The sequence below is a fragment of the Balaenoptera physalus genome (genome assembly GCF_965194825.1).
Source record: "Balaenoptera physalus genome assembly, chromosome: 6".
In the NCBI taxonomy this organism is placed as follows: domain Eukaryota; kingdom Metazoa; phylum Chordata; class Mammalia; order Artiodactyla; family Balaenopteridae; genus Balaenoptera; species Balaenoptera physalus.
Window position 1 is genome coordinate 55,968,910 of NC_138885.1, and position 26,689 is coordinate 55,995,598.

Consider the following 26,689-nt stretch of genomic DNA (forward strand, 5'->3'; position numbering starts at 1 on the left):
TTCCTGGTTCTCTATCTTAAGTTTGTGCACAGAGAAATAAGGCTGCATTTTCACCTTTCAATTTGTTTCACTTTGAATGTTCCTCAAGATGCCATATTTCATTAAATAAAGCATTGTGTCATGCTATCAAGTTCCAGTTTTTCATGGTTTATGCTAAGAATTTTGTGTAGAAGTTCTTTCCCCCCTTTTGAGTGAATCAGTTTGTATCTGCTTCATGTTGAAGCTTGCTTTCTGTCAGTATTTGTGATAGAGTCTGAATATAATTTGGAATACTAGATATAAGCTCTATGACTATAAAACAGTTTCCATTATAGCAGATGAAACAATTTGTTTTCAGCCCACTAGACTGACTGTCTTATTTTTTTGTGGAGAAACAAGCTAAATTCAATGTCTTTGCTACCAGATTGGGATTATGGGACTGGGTAGGATTTGTGGCTTTTGTAGAAAAACATTTCCTATTTAGAAACACTGAAAGATGTATCTGAGTGAAAAGGCACTTGGTCTGTTTCACTTATTTGAGATTATATATTTTGAAAAATACAGATTAGTGTTTTTTGGATTGCTCCTTTTCACGTCTAAGCAGATTAATTTGACAGTTAAATGTGGCTTGGTTACTTTTGGTGCAATTAATTTGGTACACAGCTATTGTTATATGCAATGCTAATGTGAATAACACACTTGGATTTAGAGCTCATTTTATAATGATAGGTACCTTTTATAGTATTAAATTTGTAATAAGAATATCATGTGATATATAAATATAAGGCACAGTCGATATTTTAAATGTGATTAACCCTCACTGTTCATCCAGAGTAGGCAGAGGAAAGTATGTTACTCTTATTTTTATTTTAAGGATGAGGCAACACATGCTCATTGCTGCTGTCACTCTGTAAAACAGTAGTGTGGTGAGTCATAATTTAGATAACCCATCCAGGTCTTCAACTGGGTGACTCAGTGAAACTGACTAGACTCATTCTGAAGGTGTGGTTTGATATATTCTCCAAAGGCTGAGGAAAATGACCTCCTTTTCAGGGTTATGAGTGCAGGGCCTGGAGTCAAAAGGTCTGAGTTAAAATTCTGGTTGTACTGCTTACTGTCTGTTTGTGTCTTGCTGTGGCTCTGATCCTCAGTTCTTGTATCCATAAATTTGTTATAATAATTGTACCTACTTCTTAGGTTGTGGTGAGGATTAAAAGAATTATTACATATAAAGTGTTTATAACTGTGCCTGGCACAGAGGGATAAATAACATTATTATTGTTTCAGACTCTAGGGTCTTTCACAGTATCTTTTTTTCTGAGAAACCACCTTTCAAGTTGCTGTTTCCAGTCTTCCCTCCCTCCCTACCTTTTTTCCTTCCTTCCATAAGCATTTATTATTTTCTATGCTCTAGGCATTGGATATGAAGGGAAGAAAACTTCCTTTCCCCTGTTTGTTAGATTGAACCATCTGCTGGTCTAGAAGTCCTCTTGTTTTGAGTTGTTCAGCCATTCCAGAATGAATGAGGCAAGGGTGTTGGAATCTTTGATACCCTCAGTTCTTCCTGTCTTTCAAGTTTTGAGTACTTTCTGCTCTTGGCTAGGTTTTGTCTTACATCCACCTAATTTACTCCCCTATTAACTTTTCTTTCAGATAATAATCAAGGTCACAAAATTAACTCTATCTGCAAGCATTTCTACAGTCTGGTCCAACCTAATTTCTCTTTCTTAGTTTTGCAAAAATTATCTGTCTATTTCTCTTGAGGTCTCCACACCTCTGCTGACATAGTTCATTTTACTTGAATATAGCATTTCCTGTAGTCAGAAAATTACATTATCGAGACCCCAGATCAAACCTCACTCTTCCATAAAGTCTTCTCAGATCGCTTTAAGTGTAATTTGTCTTCCTTCCTTGAGAACCTGTTGCTGAGTATCCTTTGGATGCGGGAATCATTTTAATATTTCTTTGTATGCTTCCTCCCAGCATTTGGTACTGAACAGGTACAATAATAATAAATCTTCAGTAAATATCAGTTGATTTCATTTGTTGACACAGGGACAGTTTCTTTGTATTACATATCTTAGTGTTAAGTATAATGTAAATTTAAAAATTGTCTGAAAATAATTGAACTATGTTAAATCTTTTTCATAGCAATTCAGAGTTTAGGGAATTTTTAGCTTTTAGGTTATAACCATAATGCTAGGTACGGGGGTGTGTATGTAGATAGATTAGTATGATCTTTGATCTCAAGGTACTTGCAACTCAGAAAGGGGGAAAAAGCATTAAATCAAGGCAGAAGGAAACAAATTCTTAAGAAGTGGTATTGTGTTTTGCTGGTGTGGGGAAAGGACTATTTAATTTTGATTAGGAGAATGTTTTATCAAGAAAGTTGAGCTGAGCTTTGACTCCCAAAAGGAATTTGTTAGGGAATGGGGGTGTGGGCAAACTGTCATGATAGGAAGGTAGGGTACTTGGTGGGATGGGCTGAGAGGTGAGTCTGGTGATGTAGTTGGGAATCAGTTCATTAAGGTTTTGATGGCTTTTGAGAAGTGAAATAACATGGGCCAAACTGTTTAAGCATGAACAGCCCTGGCGGACTCTCTATTTAGAGATAAATGAGATTTGAATGATTTGAAAAGGGAATTTCAATTTTATTATAAGAAGTTTTTCTGCTTTATGCATTTTTAGAAACTTGAGAAGTATCCAAAGAGTGTCTTTCAAAATTTAATGTTGTAAAAAAGCCCGATGTTTCTAATGCGAAATGAAGTAACAAATATCCACCCCCCCTTTTTGTTTCAAATTAGAGACTGCAGTCTTTCTTATTAACTGAGTTTTTCCTTTGCCTTCTTGATTTTCTGCAACATCTTTTACTTGAGGGGTGTTAGAAATATGAAAACATTTTATGCTTTTTGTGTATAGATTTTTGTTCTTTCAAGATAAACAAGCAGGGCTTCCCTGGTGGCGCAGTGGTTGAGAGTCTGCCTGCCAATGCAGGAGACACGGGTTCGAGCCCTGGTCTGGGAAGATCCCACATGCCGCGGAGCAACTAAGCCCGTGAGCCATAACTACTGAGCCTGCGCGTCTGGAGCCTGTGCCTCGGCAACGGGAGAGGCCGCGACGGTGAGAGGCCCGCGCACCGCGATGAGGAGTGGCCCCCGCTCGCCGCAATTGGAGAAAGCCCTCGCACAGAAACGAAGACCCAACACAGCCAAAAATAAATAAACAAATAAATAAAAAAAAAAAGATAAACAAGCAGTTCACAGTTTAGAAAAATGAATTGTGGCATTAACAATTGAGGTTATCAGGCATTAACCTCAGGATACAAATTATTGATCTAATTCTCAGTCAGTATTAAATCCCAATGCTAAATTATACCAAAGTGCATATCTACTTTTACACTTCTTTAAGTATAAAGGATTATATGAAGGGATTTCTGACCTTTTTCACTTAATTGTAGTTATTTTGGTTACTTTAAAAATTTGTGTTCAGAGGTACAAGGTAAAAGAAAAACATCTTGGAATGGTGTAGCTCCAGAAATGAGGACAGTTATTTTAGGTCATCAAAAAAAGGGCAAACCACTCTGGAGTTTTCTGAGTCTCAGAACAATGCTTATATCGTCTGGGTATGTTAATGTAGTGTCATCTCATTGGGAAACTGCCTTGGGAAGGGAGCTGAGGAATGAATTGTACACTAACTGATACACTAAACTATCCAGCTAACACTCTTGAAGCAATGGAATAACTAAGAATGGAATTAGCAACATGGAATTAGCCACAGCATTCTTGGATGGATGTTGAAAGCGTCTGAGTATCTGGACTCTTTCCATAACTCACTGTGTGACCCTGAGATTTCAGTTTCCTGACGTTAAAATAAAGCACACCATGCATTGCCTTGATTTCAGCTGGTAATGGATTTATCTTGAGTGTCAGTTTCATCAGGTAAAGGTATTCTTTGAAATGTTTGATAGAAATAACCCAGTGAAATAATAATCACTGTTTCCAATGTTGGTAGTTACTTTAAAAAAGAGAAATTAGCATTAATTCTGAATAAATTGCTGGAGTTGGGAGGGGGGAGGAGAAGAATAACCATTTTTTCAAAATTATCTAAAAGAGGCAACCTGGTAAGATTTTTCCTAAGAGCAATGAGTATGATTTACTTTGACAAACAGATTACACAAATAGCACAACCTTTGCTTCTATATTTCATTAAAATGCCACATAAAAGTTTTTAAAAAGTTGCCTTGAAACATGAGAATCTTGGGTATAAAGCATTTAGATAGTAATGCACTTTTTGTTAAATGAAGATTAGTTCATTGTACCAGACATATTAGAAAAAATAGAATATATATTTAAAAATAGATACATTTCAACAAGATGTTCACAGTTATTATCAGCTGAAATGGTTAAAAAACATTAAATGGATAAATATTTATTAAATGTTTCCTGAGAAGGCAGTGGGGTGTACTGAAATGATGTGGAATGTGGCATTAAGCAGGTTTGAATTTGAAATCCGGATCTAATATTCTTGTGTGTGAGACTAGGAAAATATCTTGACCTCTCCGAACCTTAGTGCTCTTTTTAAAAAAAATTTGTTTTAATTGAAGGATGGTTGATTTACAATGTTGTATTAATTTCTGCTGTACAGCAAGTGATTCAGTTATACACATATATACATTCTTTTTTTTTTTTTTTTTTTTAAGAATTATTTATTTATTTATTTATGGCTGTGTTGGGTCTTTGTTTCTGTGCGAGGGCTTTCTCTAGTTGTGGCAAGCGGGGGCCACTCTTCATCGCGGTGCGCGGGCCTCTCACTATCGCGGCCTCTCTTGTTGTGGAGCACAGGCTCCAGACGCGCAGGCTCAGTAGTTGTGGCTCACGGGCCTAGTTGCTCCGCGGCATGTGGGATCTTTCCAGACCAGGGCTCGAACCCGTGTCCCCTGCATTGGCAGGCAGATTCTCAACCACTGCGCCACCAGGGAAGCCCTATACATTCTTTTTTATATTCTTTTCCATTATGATTTGTCACAGGATATTGAATATAGTTCCCTGTGCTATACAGTAGGACCTTGTTGTTTATCCATTCTATATATACTAGTTTGCATCTACTAACCCCAAATTCCCACTCCATCCCTCCCCCACCTCCTCCCCCTTGGCAACCACAACTCTGTTCTCTATGTCTGTGAGTCTGTTTCTGTTTCGTAGATAAGTTCATTTGTGTCATATTTTAGATTTGACATATAAGTGATAGCATATGGCATTTGTCTTTCTCTTTGTGACTTACTTCACTAAGTATGATCATCTCTAAGTCCATCCATGCCACTGTAAATGGCCTTATTTCATTCTTTTTTATGACTGAGTAGTATTCCATTATATATATATATATGTACCTCATCTTCTTTATCCATTCATCTGTCGATGGGCATTTAGGTTGCTTCCATGTCTTGGCTATTGTAAACAGTGCTGCAATGAACATTGAGGTGCATGTATCTTTTCAAATTATGGTTTTCTCTGGGTATATGCCCAGGAATGGGATTGCTGGATCATATGGCAACTCTGTTTTTAGTTTTTTGAGGAACCTCCATACTGTTCTCCATAGTGGCTACACCAACTTACATTCCTACCAACAGTGTAGGAGGGTTCCCTTTTCTCCACACCCTTCCAGCATTTATTATTTGTAGACTTTTTGATGATGGCCATTCTGACTGGTGTGATGTGGTATCTCATTGTAGTTTTGATTTGCATTTCTCTAATAATTAGCAATGTTGAGCATCTTTTCAGGTGCCCATTGGCCATCTTATGTCTCTTTTGGAGAAATGTCTATCTAGGTCTTCTGCCCATTTTTCCATTGGGTTATTTGTTTTTTTTTTGTTGAGTTGTATGAGTTGTTTGTATATTTTGGAAATTAAGCCCTTGTTGGTCACATCATTTGCAAATATTTTCTCCCATTCCGTAGGTTGTCTTTTTGTTTTGTTTATGGTTTCTTTTGCTGTGCAGAAGCTTTTAAGTTTGATTAGGTCCCATTTGTTTATTTTTGCTTTTATTTCTTTTGCCTTGGGAGACTGACTTAAGAAAACATTGGTACGATTTATGTCAGAGAATGTTTTGCCTGTGTTCTCTTCCAGAAGTTTAATGGTGTCATGTTTTATATTTAAGTCTTTAGGCCATTTTGAGTTTATTTTTGTGTATGGTATGAGGGTGTGTTCTAACTTCATTGATTCACATGCAGCTGTCCAACTTTCCCAACACCACTTATGAAGCGAATTTTTCCCATTGTATATTCTTGCCTCCTTTGTTGAAGATTAATGGACCATAGTTGTGTGGGTTTATTTCTGGGCTCTCTTTTCTGTTCCATTGCGCCTTACGTCTGTTTGTATGCCAATACCATGCTGTTTTGATTACTGTAGCTTTGTAGTATTGTCTGAAGTCTGGAAGGGTTATGCCTCCTGCTTTTGAACCTTAGTATTCTTATCTGTAAAATGGGGTAAAAATTCTTCACAAAATTGTGAGAATTATGAATAGCACATTTAAAGTGCCTAGTACCTGGTAGGTACTAAATGAGTGATGTATTACAGCAGATATTTAATAGACAGTAACTACTATAAATATTTCTTCTACAAATATGTAAATAGTTTTGTTGAGCATATACTTGACACAAGCTACTGTATTATGTCCTGGGTATATAGCAGCGAACAAGACAAAAATGCCTTCTGCTATTAAAGAGTCTACATTCTAGTGAGACAGACAGACATAAAGAGCTGAGTTTTTTTGTTAAGTTAACTCAAACATTAAAAAAAAATGTTAGAAACCAGACACCTTCAAGCATAACATTTCTCCAAGTGGGCAAGCATCTAGTGCTTGTTTCTCCTTCCAAGTAATAGCAGCTTAATGGGACTTTTAATAAAAAGTTCTTACACAGGAGACCTATCCCATTTCAATAATCTTAAGAAAATAAAATCCATTTCAAGATTAGAATTGTGAAGTTGCAATCGAACCAGCTTACTGTAGCTGTAATTAACTTTGTGTGACAGTGGCCTGTAAGGCCAGAGCCTGTATTATGTGATGAGGAATAACTCCCACTTGGCCACTGACTTAATTGTGCCCTTGAGGCCTTCTTGAAACCTCATGAGTTTCCTCTCATTCTATTTTTGTATTTGATTGCCCTTAACATATGCTAAAGATGACCTTCATCATGGTGAATATCTTTCTGACAGAGGGAGGATAGACCTGAGGCCTGCTCACACAGTGTCTGCCCAGCTTAGAGGGCTCTGAATGTCAGCACAAACAGGGCACCCAGGGGTTCAGAGTACCCATGTCTTGCTCTGGTAGCTTTTTTCAAATAATAATTTTTCTAAAAATCAAAAACTCAGCTTCATTGCAGTTTTTTATTTTTTATTTTGGAAGATAGTTATAGGATTTAAAAGGTTAAGATGTAAAAGTAAAGAAACCATAATATATGCCATACTTGTTAGCTATGTAACTTTAGGCAAGGCTCTTAAGCTCTTTGACTTTCCCTTTTCCTCATCTATAAAATAAGGTGACTTGCCTAAATCTTTTCTAAGTGCTTTCCTAACTCCCAAAGAATTCTATACTTTTATAATTCCATGGACTCTTTTTTTCTTATGTTTTACATTTCTACATTTTCTCTATTTAAAATAAAATAGTTATTTTTTGCTCCAATTCACATTTACCAAAAATCATGAAAAATGTGTAAAGCATACACTCTTTATTTAAAAATTTTATTTCAAAATAAACACCATATATCTTGGCTTTGCTCTTCTATGGCTATTTTTAAAATTCTTCTGTCACAAGTATTTGAATCCCTCAATGAAATAATGTATCTTTTCTTTTGGGTTTTTATTCAAAATTAGAATTCTGTTTTTGAATTTAAGCAGGCTGGGAAAACACCCTCTATGCTAAACATCTAGACTAGAACCCGAGGGCCAGAGAACATGGATTCGTTTCAAGGGTTCCATGAATCACTTGAAATTGTAGGCACAACACTTTGTGGAAGTGTATGTGTGCCTTGTAAGTGTATGTGAGCAGAGAGCTGTCTTCAGATTATCAAAAGAGCCCATAATCCCCCCAAATTTAAGAACTACTTACTGCTTCAGGTAGACCAGAAAAAAGGTGTTATTTTGAGAGAGGGAGGCCTTTTTACTCATCTTCACCAATCTCGTTTTCTACCTTTTCTCTCTTTCTCTGTGTATTTTAAAATGTTAACTTTAGACAGATTCATCTTTCCTTATAAACTGACTTCCTTTAGGCCCAACTGAATTTCTTTGAGGACACAGTCTGGATGATTAGCTTAGATAATGAATCTGGGGGAGTTGTTAGGAAGTGACTGAATATGAAGTGGGAATACAGCATTGCATTCAAGCTCTGGATACCTCCATAGAGGTGGAGAAAGTGCTTTACCTACTTAAAAACTAGCTCATTTTTGCTTTTTATAGAGAGGAAGTACTATACACATGAAGCCAGATGCTCATCAGTTCCCCTCAGATGTGACAATTTGTATTTATTAATGCCAAAATAAGGGATTATACAGATATTTAAAATTTTTATTGAATTATAATTTACACACGATAAAGTGCCTAAATCTTAGGCAAGTGAGTGTTTGCATATACATACGCCTGTGTAACCACCACTCTGATGAAGAGACGCAACTTTTTCAACACCTAAGAATGATCCCTCATGCCCCTTTTCAGTCAGTTCCCTCTCTTACTCAGAGGTAACCATTATTCCAATGTCTATCACCATAGATTAATTTTTCCTGTTCTTTAGCTTCATATGCATTGAAATCATACAGTATGAACTCTTTAGTGTCTGACTTCTTTTGATTATCATTATGTCTGTGAGCTTCATCCATGAGCTTGCATGAAGTAATATTTCACTCTTTTTTTAGTGTAGCATTCCATTACATGAATATATATCACAATTTATTTTTTACCCATTTTACTATTGATGCATATTGGATTACTTCAACTTTTAGCTATTATGAATAAAACTGATATAAACATTCTTACATATTTCTTTTTTATAAGCACATGAACTTCTTTCTCCTGGGTATATAACTATGGGTAAAATTTTTGGGTCATAGTGTATGCATACAAAGTGATTTCACATTTCTACTGGTTACATATGAGAGTTCTAGTTGCTCCACATACTTGCTAGTTCTTGGTATTGTCAGTCTTATGTTTTAGCCATTCTGGAGACTGTTCAGTGACATAGTTCATGCCCAGGGAGGAATTTAAGACTTCTGTATCTTTTATTTTGTTTTTTAGTTCAACAAATACATATTTATTTCAATCTTATTGTGTTCACAGTGCTCAAATGTATTTAGTCCAAGCTCATAGTCTAAAGTCACATTTTGCTTAATGGAGCATATAATAATTTATTCATTAAATATTTAGTAATACTTGTTAAGCACTTAGTAGTGTGCTTAGTTCTGAGAAGGATACAAAAAGTAAAAGTAGAAGCCTAGTGCTTGCCCTCAATGACTGTACTGTCTGTGTAGGGAGATAAAAACAATGCATGTAAAATGGGAAATCCAAAATGAAATGATGGCATGTAAATGCTAAGTTGTGTGTGATAGACTGTAAGTAGTATGGGAAGAAGGAATTGACATTGGTGTTCTTTAGGTAACCTCTATAAGCTCGCTTCTTTCTCAATTGCCCATATTGACTCAATCACTAAATGCTATCAATTCTGTTTTCTAAATATCTGAAATCTCTTTGCTTCTTTTACTGCAACTTCAGGTCAACATATTAGATTTGTTTGTTTGTGTGTAGTATATTAAAATTGCCTGTGAGTGGTCTCTCTGCCTTCATTTTGAACCCCCTTTTATCCGTATACCCATCAGAATGTTCTTCCTAAAAGCTAGGTCTCATCATTTGAAGTCACTCTTACTTAACATTCTTCAATTGTTTCCTGTTGTTTTTTGGGCAAAATCAAAACTCTTTACTGTGTTACCTAAGACTTTATCATACTGCAGCCCTGGCCAGTATTTCTAGCTTCATATCTTGCCACCTCTTACAGGTATACATATAATTTTCCGTATACCCTGAATTTCTTCCATTTTTCTGAATCTACTATAATATTTCATACTTTTGCATATGGTATTTTCCTTTGTGTTTCTCTTCCTTAAAAACTTGGATGAAGGTTTACTTCTTCTAGGAAGCCATTTTTGATGGACCATTTATATCTGGTTTAAATGCTCCTTCTCTGTGCTCCATGTATTCAGAACTCTGTGTGTTCTGCTTGCAGAGTATTGTAATTGTTGGTTCATTTATTCAGTTTCTCTACTAGACTGTGACCTTCTTGAGGGCAAGGCTGCTGTCATTCATACTTAATAGGCAGTCAGTAAATATGTAGATTGGCTGGGATTTTAGCCACTTACTATATAGGACTTTTATAGATGAACAGGATGGGATAAAGTATTTTTGAGAGGTGGAACATATAGGAAAGGCATGGAGGTGGGAATTAACATTGTGTGTATGGGAAATAGGAGAAATAAATGGAGAGGTGTATGGAAGAGTAGCCTCTACTGGACTAGAATGGATAGTTTATGTTGAGGAATAGAGACTGAAAAGGTGGGATGAAGTCAGATTATGGAGGCCCTTGAGAGTCTGATAAAGAGGTTTACGCTTGATATGGATAGCAAGAGGAAGTCATTATAGGTTTTTGAATGGGGAATAATGTGATGAAAACAAGTTTTAAGGAATATTATTTTAATAGAAATCTGCAGAATGAACTTTAGAGGAGAGATTAGAGCCAGTGAGATCCAATATAAGGTTTTCAAGGTAACCTAGGTGAGATGATGAGAATTTAGGTAACAGTAATGGCCCTGTGGATACAGAGGAAGAGATAGATACAAGTAACATTTTAAAGGAGATATTGATATGACTTAGCAATAGACTGGGACATAACTTCATTTCTCTTTAACTCTTTTCAGTTTAGTAAGAAGTCGGGAGTATTGGCTTACCCTGTTTTACTTGAATATCAAATTGCAGCACTTTCCCTCCTTCATCTTGTGTGAAGTTGATGCCACTTACTTCAGATCCTCATTATCGTTTACTACCCACCCAAATCCATTTATAACACTCATAGAGAACATAATGGACTCACAATCTTAAAGTTAAAGACTTAATCATTGTATGGCATGAATCCACCTAGAATCAGAGGCTCACAGAATTCTGAAACCAGAAAGGACTGTACAGTTAATTTTCATTTTGGAGGTGAGAATCTGAGGCCAGAAATATTACCTGACTTATCTGGTGTAACACAGCTAGTTACTTCTAAATAGTCCAATAAGCTTTTAATTATATCATAATGTATTTTCTAACCCTTAAATTCTTTGTTCCAAAACATGATTAGCTCTTTCTTAGATCAAAAATTTAATCGCTTTACTCCTTTATTCATGTACTAACTGAACAAGCTTCTCACCTTTACCAGGATTCCTGTCTTCAGGAACTACTTTACTCCATTAAACACCTTCTTACTACATATGACTGCTTGTTTGGTCTCTAGGACATTGATAGCTATTTTAATACACTCCTTACTAATATAGTAAGCTTTCCTCATACTTTTAATCTTTTGATATGATCACTGTGGATATTTCTTTCTCTTCTCAACTTTTGTGTTTCTGGTCCTAGAATGCAAAGCTAGTTTAGGAAAAAAAAAAAAAAGACTCATGCAATTATGCTGGGATGAACCACTACAATTTCATGCTGTTGCTTCTTAATATTGTCATACCTATCCCTGTCTCTACTTTGAGCTGTTTCTATTTTTCTCTACTTTTATTAAAGTATAGTATACATATAGAAAAATGTGCTTTTGCTTTAGACTTTTGAGAAAATAAAGGCCTTCAGGAGCCATCAGACTTGTCCTCTTTTTTTCTTGACCTTAACATGATGCTTTGTCCTTACTTTGTCCATTTTCCTAAAGTGTGTTTTTAAAAAGCGAGTCCCACCAAATACTTTGTGGAATTCAGAATTCCATGTCAAATATATTTTGAAAATACCCATTTTATATCTCTTTCTTGAATTCAACAAACTCAATAGCAAAGTCTCTAAAAAATCTAATAGTAAAGACAGTTTCATAATTTCATCTAATCCAGTGTTTTTCAAATTTACTTGTTTATGGAATTATTTTTGTTCTAACATTCATTAATATCCTTCAGTACTGATGCACCATAAAAGGAGTGAATATAGATGATGTTTTTAGACTTCTATACTTGTGAGAATGGTAAGATGAAACTTGAATGGGAGGACAGATGAATTCAGTTTTCAGTTTTTAAGATTGATAAACATATATGTGGAAATTTACAGGACTTAAGTTCAGTGAGATGCTGTCTTGTTTATCTAATTCTATATGACAAACCACTCCCAAATTTAAAAATCAATCATTTTATTTGCTCATGATCCTGCAGTCTGGACTGGGCTCGTATTGATGGCTCTTTGGCTGTTCTTGAGGCTTCTCATCTAGAGTTGGCTAGGAGCTCGGCTCAGCTAAGAGTCTGGGTGGCTGGGTTTTTTTTTTCTGTCTCCATGTAGTCTTAGGACCTCTCCTAATGGTGTCTCCTATAGGGTAGACAGACTTTTTACATGGTAGTTTATGGTTCACAACAATGCAAAAGTGGAAGCTGCCAGGCTTCCTGAAGGCATGGGCTCAGAATTGGCACAACGTAATTTATTCTGCACTTTATTGTTTAAAGCAAGTCACAGGCCTAGCTCAGCTTCAGGGTGAGGATTACGGAAGGATGTACATCCAGAGTGGCATGGTTGATTGGGGGCCACCACACAGCAGATTACCACAGATGCCATGTAGCAAATAGAATAGAAAGTAGGTCCATTTGAGAAAAAGATTTTAAAATTTCCCATCTAGTTGTGCTTCCCACACTAGAACATTGAGGCAAGGATTGTATTTGGTTTACTATTGTATTCCTAGCTGTTTGCACAGTGTGAAGTACTTACGAGGAATTCAATAAAACTGTGTTTAATAAATGAATATGTATAAAGAGACGAGCAGAGGGTTAAGTACTGAAAATATAGAAACGATTCACAGAGTGGGGTATATAGGAAGCAGAGAATCAGCCAAAGGGACAGTTTCAAGGGAAAGGATGGTGGATGATAGTATCCACTGTAAAAGTCAAGGAGAATTAAGGTAGAGAAAAGCCTATAAGCTTTTATTAGCCTTCCTCGAAGCAGCAAGTATCATTCTTTTTCTGTCTTCCTTTGTCGGTTGGTTGAAATGTTTTTAGAGACTTCTCAAATTTTTAAATATCTAGTTTAACTAAATCTCATGCTTTTAGGCACTTTAAAGTGTAATGACCCCAGTGAATTTGTATTAAGATAATCAGACTGAAAGAGGAATAATGCTTGATAAGTAACCAAAACATTTTTTTAAATGTTATCATTTTGTAAAATCTTTAATAATATGTAGGAAACATAAAAACTCGTAAGATTAGAAAAAACAATAAACTCTAGAGTTACAATCAGAAGTAGAAATCACATCTATTTTTTTTTGTGGTAAAGTGTATATAAGACAAAATTTACCATTTTAACCCTTTTGAATGTACAATTCAGTGGCATTAAGTACATTCACATTGTTGTGCAACCATTATCACTATCCATCTCCAGAACTTTTCTATCACCTCATTCTGAAATTCTGTAGCTATTAAATATGAACTCCCCATTTTTCCCTCTCCCCCTCACAATCCCTGGTAATCATTATTCTACTTTCTTTCTCTATAAATTTGACTATTCTAGGTTCCTCATATAAGTGGAATCATACAACATTTTCCCCTTTGTATTTGACTTATTTGACTTAGCATAATGTTTTCAAGGTTCACCTATGTTGAAGCATGTATCAGAATTTCATTCCTCTATAAGGCTGAATAGTATTCCATTGCATGTATGTATTACAGTTTGTTTATCCATTTGCTTATCAATAGACATTTGGATTGTTTCCACCTTTTGTTTATTGTGACTGTTTTTTTCTTTTTTTTTTCTGCATGAGAATAGTAATTTTGCATTTTTCTTTCCTTGAAGTCTATTTGAATTACCCATATTCCCTTTTTTAGTTCTGCTCATTCAGGAAATTTTCTGGAAAAGTGCCCTGGAGAGAACAGTGAAAGATATATTCCAGCTGTAGATAGAAAACAGGGCCATACTTCTCTCATGGTTGGAGAAGGGCTTTAACAAGAAGATGATGATTATGTGTGGCGATAGGGTTTTTATAAAAAGAAAGGAAAATAATTTTGCCACTTAGGTAGCTGTGTGATCTTGGATAACGTATTTGATCTGTCTGAGCCTTGGTTTCTTCAACTGTAAAATAGGGAAATAATATCCATCTCACAGGTTTGTTGCAGGAATTAAATGAAAGTACGTGGCTCATAAGAGATTAATACATTGAATGAAGTTTCTGCATGGAATTTTTGTTGTTGTTCTGGCATCATGGATGGTGGATTTCACAAACATAGGCCAAATACCTGGGATGATATAACTTAAAATGTGGATTTGTTGCATAATCATTCAGGGGGCTGGAGAAAGTGTAGTGAGAAATGGGTAATCATCTTCCAGAGATGCTGATACTGAGGTCCAAAAAGAGACCAGTTAAGGAGTCACGTGGTATACATGTTAAGATGCTGTGGGAAGAGAAGATAAGCAACAGGTTTGCATATGGGTCCCATCCCATAGAGAAGCATAAAGGCAGACAACCTAATTGCAGGTATTGACCTACAATTGAGTAGCTTATCGCCTGGGATACTTAATTTTGCTAGACCCAGGGTGATTACCAGCAGGAATTTATTTATTCAGTTATGGTTAATGATTCTTCCAAGCAACAGTAGGTAGGTCAGTTAAAAACTAATAATAGCTGCCACTTATTGAGTGTTTACTATGTTCTCGACCTTGTGTTAAGTGAATTACCTGTGTCATCTCATATAATCCTCACAACATTCTGTGATGTATGTACCATCACCAATTCCATTTTATAGATGAAGAATTTGAGGTTTACAGAGATTAACTAATTTGTCCAAGATGGTATACTAATAAGTGGGGAAGTTGGAATTTGAGCTCAAGCATTTTGTCTTAACTGAGCTTTTAACTACTGCACAAAAATGAATTTTCCCCTTTCTTTTTATATCCTGATAACTATCATCCAAAGTTATTTGACTTAATACCAATTACATTTACACAGAATTTATCTAGAAGATTCTCAATTACTAAATTATAAAAGAAATAGTTAGGAAGGTTAAAATGAGAAGACGATCAGTATTTTACTTAATGTTAATTTTTAACTTCCTACATCTCTACAAAGAGAGGCACTATACATCAAAACGATTCAAGGGCAAAGATGTTGCAGTTAAGCCTGGAGAGGATGTTATGAAGTCACTAAATATTGTCTTTTTCAAGTAATATTTTTATTATTAAGAAGTTTCCTTCTCTGGAAATTGTACCAGAGCAAAGGCCTAGTCTTTCATTACATTCACCTGATAAATATTTATTAAACATCTACTGGAAATTATGTACTTTCCATAAAGGCTTTAAATATAAAGGTTTAGGTTTGCAATATTAAGAAAGGAGTCTTGCCTTCATGGACGTGGTAGTCTGGTGGTGGGAATGGACTAACAAGTACTATAATGAAGTATTGATATAAGCTCCTGGGGGCAGAGAAGTTAGCCCTCAACAAGGAGTTGGAGAAAAGAAAGCTAGAGGAGAGACAATCCAGTGGAAGCTGAGTTGCCTAAAAGTTCAAGGGGAAATTATTAAAAAGAAAAAATAAAACTAAAAACCAAGTGACAAACTTGGAAAAAGATTTACAGCATATGTGATACAAAATATGTGATATTTTTAGTATATAAACCACTTTTATAAACAATTTAAAAATCAAACCCCTTAGACAGGGTTTTGAGAGAGGAAGTTAACAAAGGACATTGTCAGTGTCCTTGTGGAAGAAGAAAGAGAACAAGAAATTCTCAAAAGAATTACAAATGACCTTAATAGTAATAGGAATGACAAAATTGAGATCTATTTTTTTAAATATCAACTTATTAAAATAAAAAGATAGATAATAGCCAGTGTTGATGAGGCAAGGATAAGGGAAAGGGTACTACCATTCTCTTACAGACACAGATTAAATAGTTTCATGCTTCTTAGAGGATCCTTGGGCATCATGTATTGGGAGCAGTACTTTCTTCTGTCAGAGAAATTTTACTTCCAGTAATTCATTTAAAGGAAATAACTAATCAGAATTCTGAGCAAAATTGTGTGTAGGAGCTATATTGCAGCATCGTTTACACCAGCAAAATAATTGGAAATCATGTTGGTTAACTGATTAGGTTTGTCTTTGTGACAGATTGATATCCTGCCATTAGCATTGGATTGTAGAAGACTTTTAAAGAAAATAACAAAAAACATGCATAATGAATTCCTAAGTTAAAAAGGGTATATATATATATATATATATATATATATATATATATGTATGTATATTTTGATTCTTTGTGTGAATTTAAATATTGGAGGGACATACATCAATATGTTTGCAGTGGCTCTCTCAATGTGTTAAAACTGCAGGTAGGTTTTTCTTCTTTGTGCTCTTTTTTTTCCCCATGTTTTCTGTGCTAAACAAGTATATTTTAGTAATTAAGAAAAATAAATGGACATAATTTGAAAACAATATCTTGGATTTGTAAATTAGAATGATCATATAAGTCAATTTAGTTAGTGTCAATTCAGTTATGTAATTAAGTAAATTATAATTTAAAAGTTTAATATAGCCTCTCCTAATTTCACTGATTTTTCTCTCTAATCTATACTTTTTCCAAAGAAAATGTCTTGTAGACATTTGTTAAGCAATGTCTTCATGTTAAGAGACACGGTAAGCTATGTTCATCTTTCTCCCAAAGCAGTTGTTCTTTATTGCTCATAAAAATAACAGTATAATTATATTTCATTCAGTTATCAAAGTAAAAGTAAAAAGTTCTAGTGATTTTCTAGTAAGAAAATCACTTATAAACAAAGTTTCAAAAAATTTTGTTTTTAAAGTAAGCACTAAATAGTGTTACCAAGGAAAAGCTCTCCATTCTCTATCTTGTCTAAAAATAGGATAGAAGAGTCATCTGCTTTAGAAGGCTTAGGTGTAATCTTTACTGAGGCAGAATCATTTGACTTAATGACCTCTTGCTATTGTTTATAATTTTGTAATTTTATAGTCTTTAAGAAAGAATATTTTCTTCATTTTTTGTATTTAGAATAATGAAAAGTATATCCTAGAATAATGATTATAAAGTTACTGAACCAAATAGAGTCTCTGTATCTCTCGTGTAAAGTCTGAAATGCATTAGTACTCACTGAGGTTGGGTAGTTAAGACCACAACTGTTACATTATTTCACTCATTATTTCTACAAATTTATTAGGTAAAAACTTTTACGATCAAAGCTATAGTTTGAAAATTGTGCCTTGGAACTATTTCTTTCATGTTAAGGAATAATGTGGTTTTTTTTATTAAAGGGTAGGAACTGACACCTTTTTTGGCGCTTTTATGTTCTTTAGTCTTCCACTCACAGCTAAATAATAACTTTTATTCACAATGTTGTTAATGTAATTTAGTGGTTGGCTTCATTATTCAAGAAGGAATAAAGGGAAAATTATGAAAGTAAGTAGAGTGCTACCAGAGATTATTGATTTTCTAGTAATTAAGGTTTAGAATCATAGTCTTTTAAGAGCAAGATCTTTACAGATGTTATAGTAAATTTTTTATTAATGCTTCTGGGCACCAAAGCTTTCTGCTAGTTAAATCAACACTTTGGTGGGCAAGTCAACTATGCAGTAAGTACAGCAGGCTCTTGGCAAAATTTTGAAGTAAAGCAAACACATCTTCGGACCTTTCACCTCTTCTTTTGGAGCATTTCTATTCAGATTCTTTATCTAGATTCTTTTTGGCTTGCTCTGCCCTGCGTACTCCCATATTCTCGGACTACTGAAAACTTTCTCATTCTCCAAAGAGAGTAGTGGATTCATGACATATACTAATCTTCAAAATGAATTAAAAGTTCCATCTCAGTAACATAATTTCTTTTTTTTAAAAATGTGCAAGTCATTGGTTTTTAGTATATTCTCAGAGTTGTACAACTATCACCACAATCAAATTTAGAACATCTTTATCACCTGAAAAAGAAACTCGCCTTGGTAGTCACTCCCCATTTCCCCCAAACCCACCTACTTTTTGTCTACTCTTTTTGCCTGTTGTGGACATTTCACTTAGATGGAATCGTGCAATATATGGCCCTTTGTGTCTGGTTTCTCTCAGTGTGTTTTCAGGGTTCATCCATGTTGTAGCATGTGTCAGTATTTCACTTTTTATTGCTAAATTATATTCCATTGCATGGATAAACACCATATTTTATTTACCCATTCATTAGTTGGTAAAAAATTGAGTTGTTTCCATTTTTTGGCTGTTATGACTGATGCTATGAATATTTGTTTATGAGTTTTTCTATAGATCTATATTTTCATTTCCCTTGGGAGTAGAACTGCTCGGCCATATGGTAGCTCTGTGTCTAACCTTTTGAGAAAATGCCAGACTGTTTTCCAAAGTGACTGCACCATTTTACATTACCACTAGCAGTGTATGAGGGTTCCAGTTTCTCCACATCTTTGCCAATATTTGTTATTATCTGTCTTTTACCTGTAGCCATTCTAGTGGGTGTGAAGTGGTATCTCATTGTGGTTTTGATTTGCATTTCCCTGATGACTAATGATGTTGAGCAACTTTTCAGGTCTAAGTAACATAATTTCTTAATCCAGTAAAATATGGAATGACAGCTGATGCTGAGAATTTCAGACACTGCTGACATTTTTCCTGTGTCTTAAATCCCAGTGTGTGAGCCTGCCCAATCCATCTTGGTCTGTTCCCAAATCAACTCATACAGAACCTTGCTTATTTGTGTCCTTTTATACTATGGCAGGTGCTATTTGTGTACTAAAAGGTCTGGAGTCAGCACCATAGAATGTATTTTCTTAAACTGGAATTTGAAAGAGATGATGATCACGTTAATGCAGATGTTAATTTTATTTCTGTGTGAATATACACTATATATACATGTGTGTATAGAGAGAGACTATATAAAATATCTTTTACATTATACTTTATTACCTGCAATCAGATATTATACAATGAGATAATAATATAAACTTTCACGGTACATTGAGAAAATAAAAAGTACATTTATGCATATTTAGCCCAATAGTTTATTGCCTTAAAAAAAGAAAGTTTAGAATGTAATTTAAACAATTAGAGACTATGTTTGTACAGATATATAATTAATCTTGTCCTCAAGAAATAATATTACTGAGCACTTATTATACACTCAATTCTGTGATTTTAAATAATCATAAAATATGTTTCCTGCCCTAAGGAGGTTTATAATCTCATTGAGGAGATAGCCTTTTATTCTTTGGTTCAGCAAACATTTATTGAATGTTTATATATATAATTAAAAATCCTTCATCTGAGGAGTTTACAGGCTAAGGAGATAAAACATGCACATGAATTTTATGAAACAAGTCTTTGAATGGTAAACTGGCATAATAGACATTCAAATAAAATGTTATAGATTTGGGAGGCCACATACATTAAAAAGGAAGATGTCAATGTAAAGTAACATAGGCTAAATGCTAAATGAGTGAGGTTCATAACACAGAGCTTTAGAGGAAAGAGTACTCACCTAGGTACAGGTAGTTGAAGAAAATTTCACTTATGAGGTAAAACTTAAATTCTCCTTAAAAAAACAAAAAATCCTAAGTAGAGCCTGTGGGGAGAACAGTCCAGAAGGACTTACAAACATGTGGTTCCACTCACTGGAATCCAATCCTTTGCCTTTTCATAAGTTAGCATTTTTCCAAGGCTTTAAAAAATTTTATGTTGGTATGTAGAAATATAAAATTATATTATTATGCAAATAAAAATATATAAGAATAATGAAATATTGTGGTATATTTTCCTGTGGGCTGAAATTTTAAATGTTGAATATATATGACCCATTTCATTGTGGGAAAATATTCCTTGTCTGCATTATGGTAGAATTTTGTTCCAGCTTGTTGCACCCAAATTATTTGAATACAAGGTAGTGAGTTCCTTATGAGAATTAAACCTTAGAGCCAACACGTCATGCATAAAGATATGAAACATTGCTTTAAAGGGACCAAATGACTCCCAAACCTAAAAAAGCTTATTAAAAGCAATTTGGGCTTCCCTGGTGGCGCAGTGGTTGAGAATCTGCCTGCCAATGCAGGGGACACGGGTTCGAGCCCTGGTCTGGGAAGATCCCACATGCCACGGAGCAGCTGGGCCCGTGAGCCACAATTACTGAGCCTGCGCGTCTGGAGCCTGTGCTCCGCAACAAGAGAGGCCGCGATAGTGAGAGGCCCGCGCACCGTGATGAAGAGTTGCCCCCGCTTGCCACAACTAGAGAAAGCCCTCGCACAGAAACGAAGACCCAACACAGCCATAAATAATAAATAAATAAAAATTTTTTAAAAAAAAGCAATTTAAGTATTAACATTACCAAAGACTATTCAATCAGAAGGAAGAATAGTCAGCAGCTAGTAGAACATGGACAAAAGAAGGTCACTGTGGCAAATTCTGATAGTACCCATGAAGTCAGGGTAGGGAACTGAGTCCTTGACCTATCTTACACCACGAATGACCTATCTAGATATAGATGGGATGTGTTTAAACAATCAAACATTTGAATCTTATAACTAAGTCATCCAGATTTGATGCCATACTCACTAAAACACCTTTTAATTACAATTTGACTTTCCATGGTGATGTACTGGAGAGAGTACCTCTGCAGTCATATACTCTAAATTAATAAATCTTGGTAAACAAACAATATTGTATTTTTTAGAGTGCAGGTTTAAGAGAATTTCTCAAAACTTGACACAGTTGATAACATAATGCTAATCTTTGAGGACTATTAAGAGATTGCTGGCTTTTCTGCCCCCCTTTTTTTTTCATTACTCATTTTACTTACATCCTCCATGTATCTAGGACATGTGTGACTTTGAAACACGTCATTTATTAAATATGACCTGGTATCGTGGCTTCTTAGTGTAAATAAACAAAAATTGTGGGGTCAGGGTAACAAGTAGTTTGAGTTTAGAGGTTAACCATGAAAAACCTTTGAAGGGTTCAGATCCCTCGACAGCCAGAAAACTTGTATGTACAAATCATATGTTTGCACTATTCTTATCTGTGCACAGTTTTTCCCCCCCAAATATACCTCAAATTGCCTAAGGTCAGAGACCATATTTTACCTCTTATAGACTTCATAGTGTTAAAGCATCATACCATAAAATGAATGATATTCAGAAACTACAGCAGGTTGTTAAAAAATAGAGCCTTCTATTTTTATGTGTACTTTTTTTTGTAGAAAGGAATTTATAATAGAAGGAAAAGAAAAAAAAGCCATGGTAAGTACAAATGCTTTAACGAAAAAATATTGAGGCATAACACATTATTTTGTTTGTGGCTGTGGCCAGAATAATTCAGATTTTTGTTTGATTTATGTTTGGTGAGAGAAATATGTTTGATAGGAGTTTGCTAGTTCATCTAATTAATTTAAAATAGAGTTTAAAATGTTCTTAACCCAATTTAAAACTTGAAAGGTAACCATCAGTCAACATAAAACAAATTTGCAGAATTTCTCTTCAGAAGGAATATCAACATTTCCTTCTGTAAGTGTTTTATGCTTCTAATACAGGTAATTATTTTAGTTTAAAACTACTGCTGGAGGTAGATAATATTGAGATAGATTATTTTAAAAATCTTAGTATGTCAACATTGAATAAATGTTTCTATCTCTGTGTCCTGTAGTCAAAGTCATTGCAGCCTTTAGATTAGATTTCAATAATCCATTGAATTCTCCATGTATCTTTACACAAAAAGAATTGAATGTGAAATTGTAACTAAGTAAAAATATTTGTGAATATGAATATGATGTAGCAATTACTTTTTGTTCTTAAAATAATAACAGTAAGATAGCTTGAGTTCAATAAAATGGAGACTGAATAAATATTATAACTTTCGAATACAGAGAAATTAAGAATCCTAGGGTCAATTGAGAAGCGATTGTTTTTCTTACTTTTTTCTGTCCTGTAAAACAGACTGAAATTGATTTTTAGCACACTTATAATCAACATACATTTCTGCAATTTTGAAAAATGGCATTGATATTTTGATAGGGATTGCATTGGATCTGTAGATTGCCTTGGGTAGTCTGGCCATTTTAACAATATTAATTCTTCCAATCCAAGAACATGGTATATCTTTCTGTCTGTTTATGTCTTCTTCAATTTCTTTCATCAGTGTCTTATAGTTTTCCAAGTACAGGTCTTTTACCTCCTTAGGTAAGTTTATTCCTAGGTATCTTATTCTTTTTGATGCACTGGTAAATGGGATTTTTCCCTTAATTTCTCTTTCTGATAGTTCATTGTTAGTGTATTGAAATGCAACAGACTTCTGTATATTCATTTTGTATCCTACAACCTTACGGAATTCATTGATGAGCTATAGATCTTCTTAATAGACGAATTCCTGCATTCTACAACTATAACACTAAAGAGAATAAGAATTCAACAGAACAAACATTTTGTGACAACAAACATATTTGCCACCTGACATTAATCATACTTGCCTTATTTGAGTCATCTTTGAAACTGCTCTTCTATTTGCCATAAGAGTACTGGTTTTGAAACAACTGTCCCAGAACAGAAAGGTATATTTTAAGTGGCCTGAAAAGTGACAATTGGATTTCATTCTTTCACTAATCCCATAAATATTTTCAAGTACATATTAAGTTCAGGGAACTATATTAAGTGCAATATGAAAATGATCATACACAGATTTTTGTCTTAAGGAACTTAATAATTGAGAATGAGAGATAACATAAGGCCATATATAATTCTAAAAGAAAGCACAGCTATTTCAGAGAAGCCAGAAAGATAACTGAGGATTAATTAAAGAGCTGTGAGAGAGCAAGGTAAGATTAAAGTCTTGTGGTCAGAGAAGGATTCATGGAAATGTGTTATGTTAACCTTTGATGAATAGATAGGATCTATACCTGTGGAGATGAGGGAGAAAGGCATGCATTCTAACAACAACAGTTGTTAAGCATTTATTATGTTCTGGTAGGCACTGTGTGAATTAAGCACTTTATATTTTTAAACCATCTAATCCTCCAGGAACACTACGTAGATAGGTACTGTTATTATCGCTACTTTACTAATAGGGAAACTGAGGCCCATAGATGTTTTATAACTTGTAAAATGGTCTGCAGTAATAAATGGCAGCACCAAGATCTGAACCACGATCAACGTGTACTAGCATGAGCAAAACTAGAGGCCTAAAGTACAGAATAATTATTGGGAATGGTGAGCTATTGAGTTTAGGTGCAGTATCAGACAACTCAAGGAGGGTACTGTTAATAACATTGGAAAGGTATGTCAGGTCAGTCCATGGAGGTCATCAAGTGCTAGACTGGAATATTTGTAGAGAGTTTCTGACTAGGTAGTGACACAGTAGTTTCAGATATGTTGAAAATAATAAAGATAAAAAATGGTTGCTGGATTTGGTGTCTAGCTGATCATTAATATATCAACCACATTTATTCAGTGGTTACATTATGCCAGGATTGTGAGGCAAATCATGCCAAAGTTGAGAATAATGAGGGCAGAGATGGCCATTGCATATGGCAAGGGGAAAGAACTGGTCATCTTCCCTTATGTACTTTCCCCCCTATCTTTAGCTTATCAGCTTTTAAAATGATCTGTTGATTCTTCTCTTCACTGAACCAATAAACAATAATAAGTTATTGTTATTTATTGAGCTTATATATTAGTAGACTGTGCTGATTGCCCTGTGTATATTCTCTTATTTAACCTTCAAAAAATTTTTATGAGATAGATAACATTTATTAAGTGTATGTTACAGATGAAGAAACTGAGGTTAGGAGCTTAAGCAAATTGCTCATGGTCACTAACTGGTGAATCTAAGATTTAATCAATGCTTGTCTGACTCTAAAACCACTAAAGTATAAAGGTTGTGTTATACGCCTGAATTTTTTTTTAACATATTCTGCTTAACTAGGTCTGAAGGGTCTACATTGCCATCCTCAGATCTTGAAAACTCTACTCAATCATTTATATACTGCTGGTTGTTTCATAATCTTATTTTACACAGTTGTTTCTTCTTTTTCATTTTTTGGTACTATAACAAGCCTATAACTATAACTATATCTTTCCTGGAATGACAGTAGCAAATATTTATTCAGTGATTCCTCTGTGCCAGGCACTGCTTTAACTTGCTTCATATGTATTAATTATATTTAATCCTTACAACAACCCTAGTAGGATTATCATCATTTTACATATAAGGAGGCTGAGGCAGAGAGTACACAGAGATCCCAAGGTTATAGAACTAGGATCTGAACTCCACAGCTTGCCTCCATAGCCTGTGCTTTTAGCTATAAACCTGTAGGTCCTTTTGACAAATAAAGGCTGTTTTGAGGTATTTTTTTCAGTCTTTTTTTTTTTGCTGTAAATAAATAAATCGTATTTATTTTTAATCTGTGACCCAGTCTACATTAGAATCAAAAAGGACAAACATGTTTTCAATTTTTCATAATCATCCCTTTAAATACAGTTTTAGTATTGTCAAAATTGCATTTTAATTATAGCTAAATCTATCAGAAAATTCCACACAAGAGATCATTATTTTATTGATATTTTTAATGGCAAAAGCTTTCAAAGATCAAACACACTGTACGTTTTAAATTTGTTTTTCCACCATTTACTTAGCACTGGAATGAATGGTGCTTGGAGAAAATAAACTTACACACACAAAAGTTTTTTTACACGTGGTATTTTGGGAGGCTTAGTGGTCCTCCTGAGTGGTTCCTCGGTTGAAGTTATATCTGCTATTTGAAAGATTTCCTAAGGCTAAAAACTCTGTCTTTCTGTTTGTATGTTTGTGTGTTCCATATTTTGTATGAGTAAAATAGCATCGTGCTGAGTGATGGATTTCCCCTCTGTAGATTGATTTATTCCACACATATCGCAGAGAAAAAAAAAGACTAAAAGTTCACATTTATAATTACGTTTGTTTTAAATTAGTCTTTGCCACCTTTTAGTAACTTCTTTCAAAAGGTTGTTGTTTTGTTTTACAGTCCTAGGTATATTCCCTAAGGAACAGTGTTTTATCCTTGTCAATAAGCATAGAAAGAGGAAAGTTTATTTTTTCTAGGTTTTTGTTGTTGTTAGAAAACTTATAAAGATAACTCTATTTAGTTTAATTAGTTTAATTTAAGCCTTTGTCTTAATGTATTCTTGGTTTTCCTTTATTTTCATATTAACTTATTGAGACTACTATCGTACATAAAGTCTGTGTGATAATACCTGGTTCTGGCAAGACAGTGAGAAAAGAGGGCTTTTCTTTTGGAGAATGTAAATGGATATAGCTTTTCTGTAGGGTAATTTGGCAACTCTTATGTAAAAGCTCAAAAATGTTCATACTTTTTGATCCAGTAAGTCTATTTATTGGAGTTTATCCTAAGGAAATAGACAGTGTGTGTAAGGCTACATGCACAAATATATCATTACACTATTATTTATAGTATTGAAAAATGGAAAAAACTGAAATCTCTAAGAATAGGGGATTGGATAAAGTGTGGTACCTCTATTTGATAGAGTACCATTAAACATTATTATAGAAAAAATTAATGACTCAGGGAAATGTTCATAATATAATACTAGGTAGAGATGGATAGTTTAAGATAGTTTTTAGTTGTTTATTAACCAAGAACTGGAAGTAAAATATCAGTAATATCTGCACTAATTCTCAGTGCTTCCCATTGTCCTGCTGTTCGTAAAAATCAATTTAGATTATACCACAATGACGAGTTAAGACAAATAGTAACACAAAGTCATTCCACATAAATTCTTTCATTTTTTTCATTAACATTGAAACTGGTGTGAGAGCTAATTTGCCAGAAATAGTCTATACCAGTGTGAGCCCAATATAAGTAGTGTTAAAACAAACACATGCCTAAATAGTTAATGATATGCAAGTCACATAAAATTATTTTTTAAAGTATAGATAGCCTAATAGAAGTAGATTTGAATATTTTCATTAAATTGGAGTAGAAATATGGGTAAAACATTAGAAAGACTAAAATTTGAGACATAATTTTTAGTGGAAAGAAGCACATGGGAACAGGAGTATGTGTTCAATTATTAAAACAGTACTCAGAAACTATTTCCTATTTTTATAGAAAACCATGAACTCTGCAGGTATACATTTGTAAGATAAGTTATATTGGGGGCCATCTTTTAAAATTCATATTTTGTCTTCCTTGTATATTTTACATAGCTGAGGTTGTACTACATAAATATATTGGTATTTTTGTTTTTCATTTAATATTCTATTACAATACACATTTTTCTTTGTCATTAACATCTTTCATTCAATGGTTACAAATGCATTCCATTTTTGTTGTCTCATAATTTAATTAACCTTTCTCTTATTATTTCCATTTTTTCCCTTCTAATAACGTAGCACCAAACATCTTTGTGCGTAAACCTCAATCTGCCTTATTTCCTTTGTACAGATTCTCCAAACTGGAAATACTAGAAAGGCTTGAATATTT

General features: G+C 34.3%; 1 protein-coding gene across 5 annotated transcripts in view; it reads left to right on the forward strand.

The window, feature by feature from the left end:
- SLC4A10 (solute carrier family 4 member 10) overlaps positions 1–26,689 on the forward strand; it is a 475,347-nt gene that overhangs the window by 207,407 nt on the left and 241,251 nt on the right. The gene's annotated exons all lie outside the window — the stretch shown is intronic.